This window comes from Molossus molossus, unplaced genomic scaffold (assembly GCF_014108415.1).
Source record: "Molossus molossus isolate mMolMol1 unplaced genomic scaffold, mMolMol1.p scaffold_m16_p_13, whole genome shotgun sequence".
Lineage (NCBI taxonomy): Eukaryota > Metazoa > Chordata > Mammalia > Chiroptera > Molossidae > Molossus > Molossus molossus.
The window spans coordinates 42,482,989-42,497,069 of record NW_023425348.1 but is presented as its reverse complement, the minus strand read 5'-3'; positions in this window follow the sequence as shown (position 1 = coordinate 42,497,069).

Sequence of the window (14,081 nt, the reverse complement as noted above, 5' to 3'; positions counted from 1 at the left end):
CTTTATGAGGATGTGAAAGAGGCAATTTGCTTACACATTTTGATATTTTTCCTCTACTGCCATTTTCACTCCAGAAAATTGAAAACAATTAGACTTCTTTTTTAAAGGAAAAACTAGGTGAAAGGTGGTTGTGTTAATCAGATTGGTCATTCTGCCCACTCCTCCCTACTTTGATACTTTCATGAAACATTGCCACTATCTGAAGTGATCTCTTTTATCCTTGTGATATTATATAAATTGATCATTAACAGGAGAAATGTTCATTTTTTAATCTACAAATGAGAACCACAAATAGTGGTATTTGGTTTAGCAGAATTTGATAAAATATGGTTTAACCTTACTGCAGAATTTCCAGGATTGTTAATCTGAGCTTTCCCTACACTAAGAGGATTTTTCTTATACTAAAAAGAAAAGGTGAGAGTCAAAGAAAATCAAGAGACCAAGAATTTCAGTTACACAATGCATAAAAGTCTAAATGCCTGCAAAAATGAAGCTCTGTTCTAATGCAAACACCGTCGGAATTTAGCTAGTGCCCCTAAAAGTGTCTCATAGTTTACTTTAAGGTTTTTTTTATGACTTTCATAAGTTCCATATTACTTTGCTGTTGAAAAAAATCATTTGTTGTCAAGTGTACAGTTTTAGCTATCAATTCTACATTTACATGACAAGAAATTCTTTTAACTATGGTTTATGATGTACTACTGGATAAACATTTGTGTAAAACTGAAATTTCAAAGAGAAACAGTTAAAATTGGAATTCACAACTATATGGTGATTTGCAGATCTACTTCTGTCTTGCATTTTACACCATATCAGTGCCATAATATAATTAGTTCGATCACTTTGTCTTGTTTTTTAGTGTCTAGAATTATAGCTTTTTTACTATGCTGTAGACATTTGAAAATAACAACCAGAATTTGGGTAAAAGTAGTTAAATCCCTGGGATGGGGGAACTGTCAAATGAAAAAAAAAAATACTCATGACCCATCTGACTGGAAAAATTCAGTGCTGTTTTTTAAACTGTTGTACTTCCTTCAAGAATATGGGAACTTTTTTTATTTTAATGCTTGACTGTAGCTGCTGGATAGTATTAAGTTGCCAGTATTGCTGAGGTTTATGTGAGCATGCCACTGGACTTCATTTCTCCTGTTCGAAAGGAAAAATCTCTCCTCTGTGCTCAAATTCAGTAGTCAGAGTCTTGACAGATGACACATTAGCAAGGGAAAAATTCAGAGAAAAATGTGACTTGAAGCAGAATTTGGGACTTAATAAGGAAAGGGGAAGGGGCAAAGGGCACTATGGGAAAACAAATGACTTTTAGGAAAGATAGTGGGCCCTTAGGAGATTAGATGGGAAACATGGTAGTTGCTGTGGCCTGCCATGAGTGGCCTTCCTTACTCACTTGAAAGGCTGGGAACCCTGTAAGGCTGCCAGGCTGGTTTTCCAGGAGAGCTTTGTAAACACTGGCCCCTTGAAGTCAACCCTAGTTCCTTAAAACTAGTTATATCTTATTCTATGCACCTCTTCTCAAATATGACATTCTAGTCAAAGCCTCGGTAAAGCAACCAGTGTGTCCAATTGTGTCCTGTTACAAGGAAAACACATTCTTATTGAACATATTCAAATAACTATATTGCCATAAAAATAACAATATTCAGTAGGAGTTTTCAAATTTTGGAGGGATCAGACAAGGAGAAAAGATAATGTTTGTTTGTTTCTTTCTTTTTTCTAATTCTCACCCTAGGACATTTTTGCATTTACCTTCAGATAGAGTGGGAGGGAGGGGGGTTAGAGAGAGAGAGAGCGATGTGAGAGAGACATATCGACCAGTTGCCACCCACATGACCCCAACCGGGGCCGGGGACACACAAACTGCAACCAAGGTACTTGCCCTTAGTGGGAACCGAACCCGGGCCTCTTTGGTCCGTGGGCCGACGCTCTAACCACTGAGCCAAACCAGCCAGGGCGATAAATGTTTCATTTTTGTTTACAGAGATATAATCTACTAAATTCTGTAAATTTTAGAGCGCTTAAGAGTAAAGGGGTTCCTTAAATCTGGAAAATAGAACATCAAAGAACCAGCAGTACTCCTAGCAAAAGGCATAGAAGAAATCATAATTTCTCTATCAGTCTACTCAGCCCCATGTGATACATCCAGGTCTTTCTTAATTTGGGTTAGCAGTTTTATGAACTCATGAGCTTCTCCATTAGTTCTGGATATTATTATTCAGTCTAATGGTGTGATCTTTAAAGTTACATAAGCAATGATATCAGAAGCCTATACCCCAGAGTACCTGCTATAGTCTCTCAGACAGTCCTTTTTTGTTGAAGATGAAGCCTATAGCTGATACAAGAGATTTCAGAAAAGCACCAGATTAAAATAATATCAGTGAATGACAAAAGGCTTAAAATGGCCATGGTTAAAGATCTGATGAGAGATTATAACACAGTTGACAAGGAAATGGTTGTTTCTGTGACGCTTAGCATTTTAAGATAACTAGAGTTATGATTGATCACATTATGCCAGTATCTATTCTGGACATCTGTGACACTGAAAAGATTCTAGAAATTTCATATAATTTCTGACTGTTAATAATATTTATCTATACAAATATAAGCTAGGGAAGGTTAAGCATCAGTATTTGACAGTGCTTGCTATGTAATTTAGCATAGATAATATCAAATACACCTACTTAGTTTAATATTGCCCTTTTTACAAGGTAAAAGGACAAATCTTTTGAGATTTTCCAGGAACCCTCTGGGAAATCTCAAAGTCAGTCAGAAGTCAAAAACACTTCATTCAGAATTTGATTTGGGTCTGGCTGGTATGGCTCAGCGGATGAGCGTTGACCCATGCACCAAGAGGTCTCTAGTTCAATTCGGTCGGGACACATGCCCAGGTTGTGGGCCCAATCCCCGTTGGGGGTATGCAGGAGGCGGCCAATTGATGTTCTCTCTCATTGATGTTTCTCTCTCTCTCTCTCTCTAAAATCAATAAAGGAAAAAAAACTTTTTAATTAAAAAAATAATTTGATGTAGGAAAGTTGTCAAAGCTTTGAACACTTGATTAAATAAGGTCACAGGTCACAGAAACAATAGTTACCCATGTAACCAAAATGACAATAATTATAGTTTCTTATTAAGAACAGACCAATAATCCAAGCAACTGACCTTCTAATAGGGAATTTCAAACTCTGGTTTTGCAGCCATATGCTATGGAGCTTATTTAAAAATGTATATATAAATAAATGCATTGAATCTTAGCCATCTTGACCACATGAATAAAGATACTCTCTTCTCCCCTTTCTCTGCACCTCCCTCCTCAGACCCTTCACAGCTTTGTGTAGCCATTCAGGTTTTTGTCCTTCAACTTCCCCTTTCACATCTGGAACAACCTTTAAACAACCTCTAAGCAACTACCTTACTCTTTTTTTTTTTTTTTTTTTTTTTAACAAAAACACATCGTTCATTCCTTTCAGACCTTTCACAATAGCTTCCCTTCTTTATTTCTACTGTTTTCATGTACATATAGTAGGTAAAATTCTTAACCCTTAGTAACCTTAATTTCCAGTGAAAATGAGGAAGTAGACAATTGTGAACTGTCACAGATCAGCATTCTGTAGTAGATTAGCAAATTTATTAACACCATCTCAGTTTCTAGAGGTATGTTTCTTTATAGTGTTAGTGGCAAAACTGTACCAGAATGTTACCGGTGACTAGACCTTGGTTCAGACACTCGGTGCTTTGGTTCTAAGAAAGAAAGAATTCAAAGTCAAGACTCAATTACAAGCAAGAGTTTATTTAGAAAGTCTCAGAGGTAGAAGAAGTGAGCCATGGAAGAAGTGAGCCATCTGGGCTGCATGGGTTTAGGAAACAAATTACAGAGGCAAATGAAGGGCCCTTGGAGCTTAGGAAAAAGAAAGGCAGAGAAAACATTCCTGGGGGAAGGAGAGGGAAAAGGCTAGGTTGTGCTCCAGAGACAGGGAGCCACTCTGTGGAAAGAAGTGTGTGGGGAGAGGCACAGATATGCTCAGGCATGCGCTGGGTCCTCTGTTCTGACGGTTTTATCTGCTCTAAAGGTGGAAGGTTCCAGGAGGAGGATGTTAATGGAATATTCATCAGTTTTCCAGGTGTGTCCTTTCAGGGTAGGTTATTAGTCATTGCATCTAGTCCTGGTGTCAGCCATGCCTACCTGGCCTTGCTGCTTTTCTGGGCTTGGAGCTGAAACACAACTGAGGCCTAGATGTTATCTCTAGTTTGACCAAAATGCTGACTCCATTGGTCAATAATCCCAAGACTTTGTTTCTAAGATTATTTGATGTGAGTCAGGACCTTATTATCTTGAAGGCTTTATGCTTATCGGACTGGTTGTGCCAGGGCTTGTATGGGAGTCATAAGAGGCTATTCTCTGGTCCCCTTGTTCCTCCTCCAAGGGGTTCTACTACACGACTAGTGACATGAAAGGGGAGGAGAAGTCAAGGAAGGGTCCAGACTGCATGATCAGCCATACGCTAGGGGAGGAAAGGTTACCCTGGGGGTGAGGCTCAACCTCACAATTGTCCATTGCTAGGCAACCAGGGCAGCCTTAGATGACCTTCTGTACCTGGCCTATTATTCCTACTCTGCTCATGTCTGTCTAATTGCCTACTACAGTAGTACCGTGTTTGAATGTGATGAAAGAACATGTTTATTAGCAGATCCAAATATCTTTAGTCTCTCTGTAAAAATATGAAATCAAAAGTAGATAAACTTATATTTAGTAATTAACAATTCAGTATTTTATCTTATTTGGAAATGACCTAGACCCAGATATAGATACTGCCTCACTTGAAATTCAAATTGAAGATAAAACTCTGAGTTTGGACCATAAACTTTCACTTTGGGTAATGAAACCTTGACATCATTGGGGGAAAAGTAGAAAACACAACAGGTAACAAATTTCATCAAACAGCAGTCCTTTCTCTAGTAGGCAATCAGAGCAGCTAAGGAGAAGACAGATCACTAAAGAATTTAAACAATTATTAGCTACAGAATTTCTGCTGTAAGGTACACATTCAGCCATTTGGAAGAAGCAGTATTGATCCCCATTTTAATACACTTTAAGTATCTAGTATTGTTTCATAAGAACTTTTATCGTTAAATTCAGCAAATTACTGCCTGTTTTGTTTGGTAGCTAGTGTGAAAAATTATCACAGAATATTTCCTACTAGAAAACACTAAAATCTAACACAAGACATTCAATTGTAGGCAAGCGAGTGACCTAAAATCTCCCCACTTTGGTCAGCTCAGCTGCTGGCAATATTACATCACCAACCACAGGTCACTTTGCTCTGCTCGAAGTTTCTTTCCACCTTCATTAATAACTCCTGCTTCACTGCTTTAATGAGCACAGTGTTGAAACTTCAGCTAGATTTGGTCATTGATAATTTAGATATTCACTGAGTTGTCATGAAACTTCTGGCAGCATCAGATCTGCAGACCATCGCTTATAACTGGAGTTTTTAGAGGTAACTAAGGTGCAGCCGGGCACATTTATTAGAGAAATCTTTAAGCAAATATATATGATCAGCTACAAATACTCATTCTGAGATCATCTGCACCTGAAAGAAAATGATAAAAATGTTCTTTGATATCAAATGGCTGTAGACCAAGGGTAGGCAAAAACTACAGCTCACAGGCCAAATTCAGTCTGCTGTTGTATGGGCTGCAAAGTAAGAATGATGTTTACTTTCTAAAAGTGTTTAAATATACGAAAAGAAGAAGACCTGCAAAGCCTCAAAGTTTCCCTGTCTGGTTCTGGGAGACCTTCAGCAAATGAGCTCCATAGTGGAAATCCCAGGGTACTTCTTACTACCCTTCTGTGCAAAGTGATTCAGTGTGTATTTGTCAGAATGAAATATTTTGTACATTTAAGACATCTCTCACTTCTTTGTTGAATGTAAATAATAAGATTTGTGTTTAAATACTTAGAATATAAAATTTTTCTTCACATTGGTTTTACTAGACTGGCAACAGTCTGCTGCAAAGTGCCTAAACCTTTGAAAAAATTTCATGATTTTGTTTTTGTTGTAAAGGGAATTTTGTTTCATATTGTAAAGTCCAAAAATGCTAGTTGCATTCATCTTTTGAGTTGACTTCCAAAAAGTTGAGCTCTTTAGACCATTTTATATCTCATGCCATATAAAATGTATCATATAGTAGTTGCAAAGGAACTAATAAGCTATATCGCAGTAGTGTATTTTTTTTTTTTTTTTTTTCAAAAAAAAGTTCAAAGTCCTTTCCACAATTTGTCCTTGTTTCTTTTTGGCTCCTCTTTGAAGAGCTAAATTTTTTAATATCAATTAATACATGAGTCTATTTTAAGAAATAGATATTATCATCAATTTCCGTTTAATGTACTAATCAGACATTGTTTACTGTCAAGCATTACCATACTTTTAATATTGCTGAGTCATTTGTGAATGTGACCAACCGATAAACTATTCAAGTTAATATATGGTTTCCTAGTTTCATTTCGGTGTAGACGTTTGTTCTGCTAACAACGATTTAATAAACATAGGTTGTACTGAATCTGTATAAGAAACTAGCCATTTTCAGGGGATCTCAGATCTGCTTATTCACTTTTTCCATTTGATTTGCTAATGCTACAATCATTTTCCTAGAATATAGTAAAATTATGTATATTTATCTGATCTGCTATAAAATCTAGGCTATATTTCAGCATTAAATTACCCCTTTATGGATGACAGTATTAAATGATACTATTTTGAATAAGACTTCTGGTTATGTTTTATCCCTCGTTTGTATTTAATTTATCTATACATTTATAGAAAATCCGGGCCGCCATGATTAGTTGCATAGTTTGTGCACTGCACAAAGGCACCCTGTTGGGGGCGGGGGGTTAGTGGAGCCTGAAATCTAGCCTCTGCTCAGCTGGTCAAGGTATGTGCCATGGTAGGGTTGTATTGCAGGACACACCTTATTGTGGTTTCCAAGTGAAAGGGGCCATATAGGCCAGCAGCAATCCTGTTCATGGGAAAGGATGTTTAGTAATGATGCTAGAATTTTTTGTTCATTAGTCTTAAACTATGTACCGTGGTACCTTTCAACTCCAAGCCTGGGTAATTTGCAAGGCTAAAAACCAAAAGTAGAATATGCAAAAGAGATGGATATGACCTGCAGAGCCTCAGAGGGTCACTCTCTGGTTCCGGGAGTTGGCCTCCCTTCTTTTCGACCTTCAGCAAATGAGCTCCTTGGTGGAAATCTGGTCACTTTTTTCAATTAAAGATTTATGGTCTATAAGCACACAGTGTGCTCAACTTCAGAAGTTCTGGAGTAAACACATGAACCTTCCAGCTTTACACAGTGAAGGGGGACAGAGAAAAACTGAGAGAAAAGTGCTGTATAAGCCATATACATCTGTGGTTTCCATCTTCAGCAGCGACCAAAGTGCCATCTACAAGACGCAAAACAAATGAGAATGTCTCACAATTCACCTAGTTTTCCAAACCACAGCTTTTTGTTGGCGGTATTGTTGAAGTTCTATGAGAGTTTATAAGAGAAAAAATCTGGGGCAATATAAATCTTTATAAATTTAGAAAAAGATAATAATGATGAACAAAAATTTTTGCCAAATCAAAGTGGTTTTCCTATTAAGAAAATACTTTGCCTCAGCTGGGTGGCTCAGTTGGTTGGAGAGTCATCCATACACCAAAAGGTTTCAGGTTCAATTCTTGATCAGGGCACATAGGGTGTGGGTTTGATCCCTGGTTGGAGCATGTAAGCTAGGCAGCTGATTGATGTTTCTCTCTCCCTTCCTTTCTAAAATCAATGAACATATCCTGAGGTGATGATTAAAAAATAATTAAAAAGAAAATTCTTTGTGATTATGTACTTGTGTCTGTCCACCTGCAGTGACAACCAGAAAGACCGCACCCAGGTAGTCTCCACAAGGGGCCATAAAATCATGCATGCAGAGTGCCCCCCTGCCTGGCTTCTACCTGCTCTTGCCCAAGCCCGGCTCCTCTCTGTTCCGACTCACTTCCCTGGAGATGATCATGTAGTTAGCACACTTCCTCACAAAAATGCTTCCAGCCCAAACTCAAGAATCCACCCACTCCAGCCCACTCCCAGCCATCAGGAGCTGCAGCTAATGTATGTCAGTGGTGGCAGAAGGAGCTCTGGAGCTGAGGCAGGGAAGGAAGAGAGAGCAGGAGAGAAGACTATGAGGTGGTCTAGCCACTCCAAACTCAAAAGTCCCTGCCACTCTCAATAAAGAAAGTATTCCCTTGAGAGGGAGGAAGAGAGAGAAACATCGATGTGAGAGAGACATATCAAGTGGCTACCACCCACATGACCCCAACCAGGGCTGGGGACAAACTGCAACTGAGGAATTAAAAGACTGAGTGAAAATACAGACTGGAATTCTTTGCAGAAAACACATCTATTTCCTCCTGTGAAAATATGGCATTTGACACTTAAATTCAAACTTGGTTGATGAGCTCCTCCTCATTCTGTGCCGTGGGAAGCGGCAAGCCCGATGTGAAGGTGCACTCGGATGAGGAACCGGAGGCACTGAAGCAGAGAGGTTAAGTCACTTGCTCAAGGTCACATAGACAGTCGTTGTGTCTCCATGGTGGACACGGCGGTGTGCTGCCCAGACCCCGTGAAGGAGGAGCTTCTTGCCCTAATGGCGAGAGTGCTGTCGGCAGGCAGGCTCTCCTCACTCAGGCCCTGCGATGTACAACTTTTAAATTATAGTAAAATTATTTTCTCTGAAAAAAAAAAAAATGTATTCCCTTGAAATTGTGTTGGGGTTGGGAGGTTAGTCATGAAGCCGGGGAATGTCTGGACCTGTGTTTACAAACATCTGTGAAACTTGTGTTTCCTCCGCAGCGGGCACCGTAGACGCGGATGGGGTTTATTCCCAGGCCTGGAGCCTTCGGCAGTCAGAAGGCCCAGGTGAGAACCTGCAAAGTGGTTCTTGTCAGATGGATCTTCCCAGGAGAGTGGCACAGTGTGTGCAATAGAAGTTTCAGTACACTATTTGCCCTTGATGTGAAATCTGTGGGCCCAAGAGGGAGCTAAGATAGCTGCAGGCAGGTTCTTGTGGAGAAGCTGAATTAAAACACAGCAAAAGGACAGGTGGTGGTTCATTGAGTCTATTGGAAATAGACAGTCGGAGAATCTGGGATACATGGCAAGGGATAAAATCAGACAAGATATCAAGTTCACGGTATCTAAAGTCCAGGAGAACTTGTCTCAGTGAAAGAGGATTATTGCAGTGCCTCTTTAAAGACCTGTATGTAGTCTTGGAATGGATGAAAGAAGTCACTGAACAAATCAACTAAATCTAGAGAATTTTCATTTTGACATGTAACTTTGCAAGAACTGAGACGATAATTGTTTGCCAGTGCAGAGCTGTATCTTTCCAGCCATTGCCCAGTGCTCTTGAAGCTGCGACCTTAAAACCTTTGGCCTGTGCTTCTGGCTGTGATGGAGGCAGGGGCTGCTGGCAGCTTGGCCATCTTCCTGGGAGATGGACGTCCGGTCACTCTCCTCTGAGCCTCTGAAGCTGAGTCCTCTGCCAGCCTTGCTTTGGCTGGGCCACTGCGGCTTCTTACAGAGAACTGATTATCCTGTCATTCTCTTCCCTGTTGTGACCAGCCCAGCAAAGTGGAATAGATACAATTGTCTCCACTGGTTGGTTAGTCTCTAGATATTGATCTGTGGTTAAGAAAAGGAAGGTGAGCCTGGCAGGTATGGCTCAGTGGTTGAGTGTCAACCCCTGCATCAAGAGGTCGTTGGTTCGATTCCCAGTCAGGGCACACGCCCAGGTTGTGGGCCAAATCCCTAGTGGGGGGCATGCGGGAGATGGCCAGTTGATGTTCTCTCATCAAAGTATCTACTTCTCTCTCCCTCTCCCTTCCTCTCTCTCAAATACATACATACATACATACATTTTAAAACAATAAAGAAAAAAAATTTTTTTAAAGAAAGAAAAGGAAGGCAATTTAGCCTCACCATGTGTACCTTGGGCTTCCATGGAGGGAAGGCAGAGTGGACTAGTCGTGTGAGGAGAGACTGGAATTTGTGCCTATGGAGAGAGAGTTGAAGGGACAACGCCAGGTCCCCTGTGCTGAGTCCCTCTCCCACAACAAAGACACCGTCTTTCTTGGGTGAAGCACTCCCCCCTTACCCAAACCACAGCTTTTGAGTATTAACTTTCCTAGCCAAGCCCGCTGGAATGAGTAGTTTACATCACTGCCGACCATCTGGTGGATTCTTCAACTAGTCCCTCTGTGTGTTTCAGAGCGGGGCAGCCTGGCCCGGATCAGCCTCTGCCTGGCAGAGAACACAAGTGAATTTGCAGAGCATTTGGAATTGTGCTTCGTAAATGGGATGACCACCAGGGGGTTAGGATCGCTTTCATTCCACCTGTGAAGCGGACACCCCTTTCCCAAGGCACCTCCCGCACATACCATGCACCCGGGCGTGCATCGCTGGATGTGGTGAATTGTGTTGATCACTCTGGGCTCAGCACTGGCATGTCTGGGATATTTTCCCCACCCTTTTCTCTTGCTTCAGCCCTAGACTGGGATGTGGAATGGGTCTACCCAGGGGAGAGAGAAAGAAGGACCTGTCTCACTTGGTGGGGTGGCCTAGTCCCAAAACAGCTTCCTTCTCAAAGGAAAATGTGGAGAAAGCATAAAAAAGAGAAAGAGGCTTTGTTTCCTGAGCCCTACTATGTGGGGAGTGTATGGCACTGTGCCATTTGCTCATCTAGCTTTGGAATGTGGTGTCCCTGTGGGTGCGACATACGGTGCAGAACAGGACAGACACCTGCCCTGTGGCACTCAGCCTGGGGTCTCACAAATAGTTGTGCCGGTTACCTCTGGGTGAGCGTCGCGGAGGAAGGCTATGGAGCGCCCTGGAGCGCGCCCGAGGGGACTGGTCGAGGGAACACTTCCCTGAAGATGAACATCCTGTTAAGAACGGAAGGATGAGAGGAACTTGAAAGGAAAAAGGCTGGAATGGCAGAGAGACATGGGCAGGAGTAAGTCCCACAGGGCTCTGGAAGCCATGGTTAGAGTTTGAACTTGGAAAGCTGTTGAAAGGGTGGAGAATGGACTGACGGGATCTAACGGGGGGATTCCAGGCAGAAGCGAATGCAGTGGTCCAAGGAGAGTGGTGGAGCGTGACTCCGAGGGAGAAACATCCATCTGAGTTATACGGAAGAAGTAGATTTGGGGTAAGTTGTGAAGTAAGTTTGGAATTTGTTGAGTTTGAAGGCTGTGTGAGAGAGATCTATATAGAAGGTCCTTGAATACCGTCATTTTGTTCAATGTCAATTCATTATCATGTTAATGAGAGAGAAAAATGGATTCCTGGCCTGGGCCACTCTGGGTGGAGTCTGCACCTTCCCCGTGTCTGTGAGCTTTCTCTAGCACCTCGCTCTCCTCCTGTCTGACGGGCTGGCAAAGGTGTAATGGCCACTGTAACAAAGGAAGCAGGCAACTCCACAGACTGCAACAGATTTATTATTTTTTTAATCCTCACCCGAGGATATTTTTACATTTATCTTCAGAGTGGGAGAGAGAGAGAGAAACATTGATGTGAGAGAGACACATCGATTGGCTGCCACCCTCACAACCCCAACCGGGGCCGGGGATAGACCGCAACCGAGGTACATGCCCTTGGCTGGAATCGAACCCGGGACTCTTTGGTTCGCAGGCCAACGCTCTAACTGCTGAGCAAAACCTGCCAGGGCTGTAACAGATTTATTATAAGGTAATTTACTTACAGGAATGTAGGGTCAAGAGGACAGACAATGCAGCAGTTCTGCGCAGATAATTCTCTGCCCCAGGGCCCTGTAATAGTACTTTTTATACTATAACTCTAATGATTAGCAAGACAAAGGAACAAAGGATACAGAAACACCAGATGACATACCTCCTGGTGGTCTTGTGCTAGATGACTGTTTACAATCGATACTAACCATTTGACAGTTGTCATGACATTCCAGGCATGAGTTACTAACAAAAATATTCATGGCTACATTTTAAAGAACACAAATAATGATCCACTTACTAAGGACAGTGAAGTTGGTCCAAGGTCACAATGTGGAACTTAGAAATGCGTTGAGATCCGGGACACAGGGCTGGAGCTGGTTTTGTTCCCATCTGCATCTCTGCACACCCCCATCCCAAAGATGAGCACGCGAGGTTAACGAGTGTGTCTGTAGTGTCCCGTCTAAAGGCGTGTGGGTGGGCCTGTGATGCAAGGGCATCCTGTTCAGGGTGGGTCCCGCCTTGCAGCCTGAGCCGCCATGAGAGGCTCGGCCACCATGACCTTGCCCTGAAATGAGCTGGTTGGAAAATAATTATCTTTCTTATTTTTATTCATCTTTTTAAAATGTATGTATAACTCATATTTATTTCAATGTTTAATATTAGCAATGTTCTGGGCCTTTACTTGAAAGTTCAGTGATGTTTTTGTGACCAGAAATATGCCGTAGGAACTTAATTCTTGTTTATATCAGCTAGCCTACCATAACACTGGTTTCATTATAGGTTGTTTAGCTAAACTTGGCAGTTTCTAAGAACCTTTTGATGCTGTGGAGGGAGGACTTACTGCATCCTGCTGGAGAGCTCGAGGATGATAAAGACTGTGGATCGGGCTCAGCTGAGAGATCTGGGCTCAAGATACAAACCGGGAATCATAGCACACGTGATATTGGACGCTATGGGACTGGGTGAGATCATGGGGGAAAACAAGAGGGTCTCAGACTGAGTCTTAGAAGCCGGCATTTAAGGATTAAGGAGAGGATTTTGAAGGACAAGGGCACCTCCAACCAAAGAGAATCACTAGTCACTCGGAAAGGATGCTGGAGTGAGACCCGAGTTCTAGGTCCTTGGGCCTGTGGGTGCCAGCGGCTGGGCTGGACACTGCTGTGGCTGTTGGCAGGGTCCTTCGTGTGGCATGAGGGGTGGAAGGCAGTACTGACCCAACACTTTACTGAGGCAGCAGGTCCTGGTTGGAGCCCATTGGCGTTAGTCCTGCTACATACTTTATGTCCTTGTAGGTGTCTGAAGACCTGGCTTAGGACCCTGGTCCCCCACTGGAAAGCTGTGTGATTGTGGACAAGTCGCTTCACTTTAGATGTTGACTCTACATCAGTGAAATGTGGGCTTATCTTAAGGGCTAGCACATGGCATAGTGTGGATCTAATGAGGACGGGTTTTCTGAATAAGACTCCTCCCGTAAGAGTGCCTGCTCGGGGCCTGCCGGGGGTACCTCAGAAGTTCTGGACAAACCTGAGGAGTCAACCCCACTTCTAGATCCCTCTCCCACTGACCAGTTCCATCTGGAGCCAGGGACCATCCACCTCTCCGCCCCTTCCTGGTCATCAGGTGCTGGTCTGTGCCCACAGAACCTGTGTATCTTGGCGTGGGACAGGTTCCTCTGAGTTCCCACCTCAGTGAAAAACTGGGGTGCAGTGGAATAAGCACTGAACTGACCGAGACGTTTCCCACGAGGTTAAAACACCTGCCTGAAAAGGAGTTAGGATGGCTTTATTGCCGTCTCTGAACAGCACACACCTTTCTAAAGCCCCCCTGCCCCCCCCCACACACACACACACACTACATACATCTCACTAAGTTCCTCCCTGGCCATTCCAGAACCTTCCTAGAGAGGTCATAGCTGCCTGTCCTAAAGTCTGTTCATTTTACTCCAATAAATGTACCACATTTAACTTTCTTCCCACTTTAATGCATCCCTAAAATTCCCAAAAGACATCTCTACTAGGGAGAAAAAAAATGAGTTTTTAGTGACAAAAATCAGTAAACACAATTAAGTCATTCGGCTAGTCTGGGCAGGTACTGCTCTGCCAAGCTGTGAGCTCAGCTGTGCGTCCGACAGGAGCTGCTCAGTTGGGGGAGGAATAAGCCCAGGTCCCTCCCTGGGGCTGTACCCTGGCCTTATTTGCCCGTTATAATTGGTGTTTTCATCCATTTCAGTCCTTCATCCTCCCACCACTCACTCCCCTCATCCTTATCCCCCACTCTCTCATCCAGACA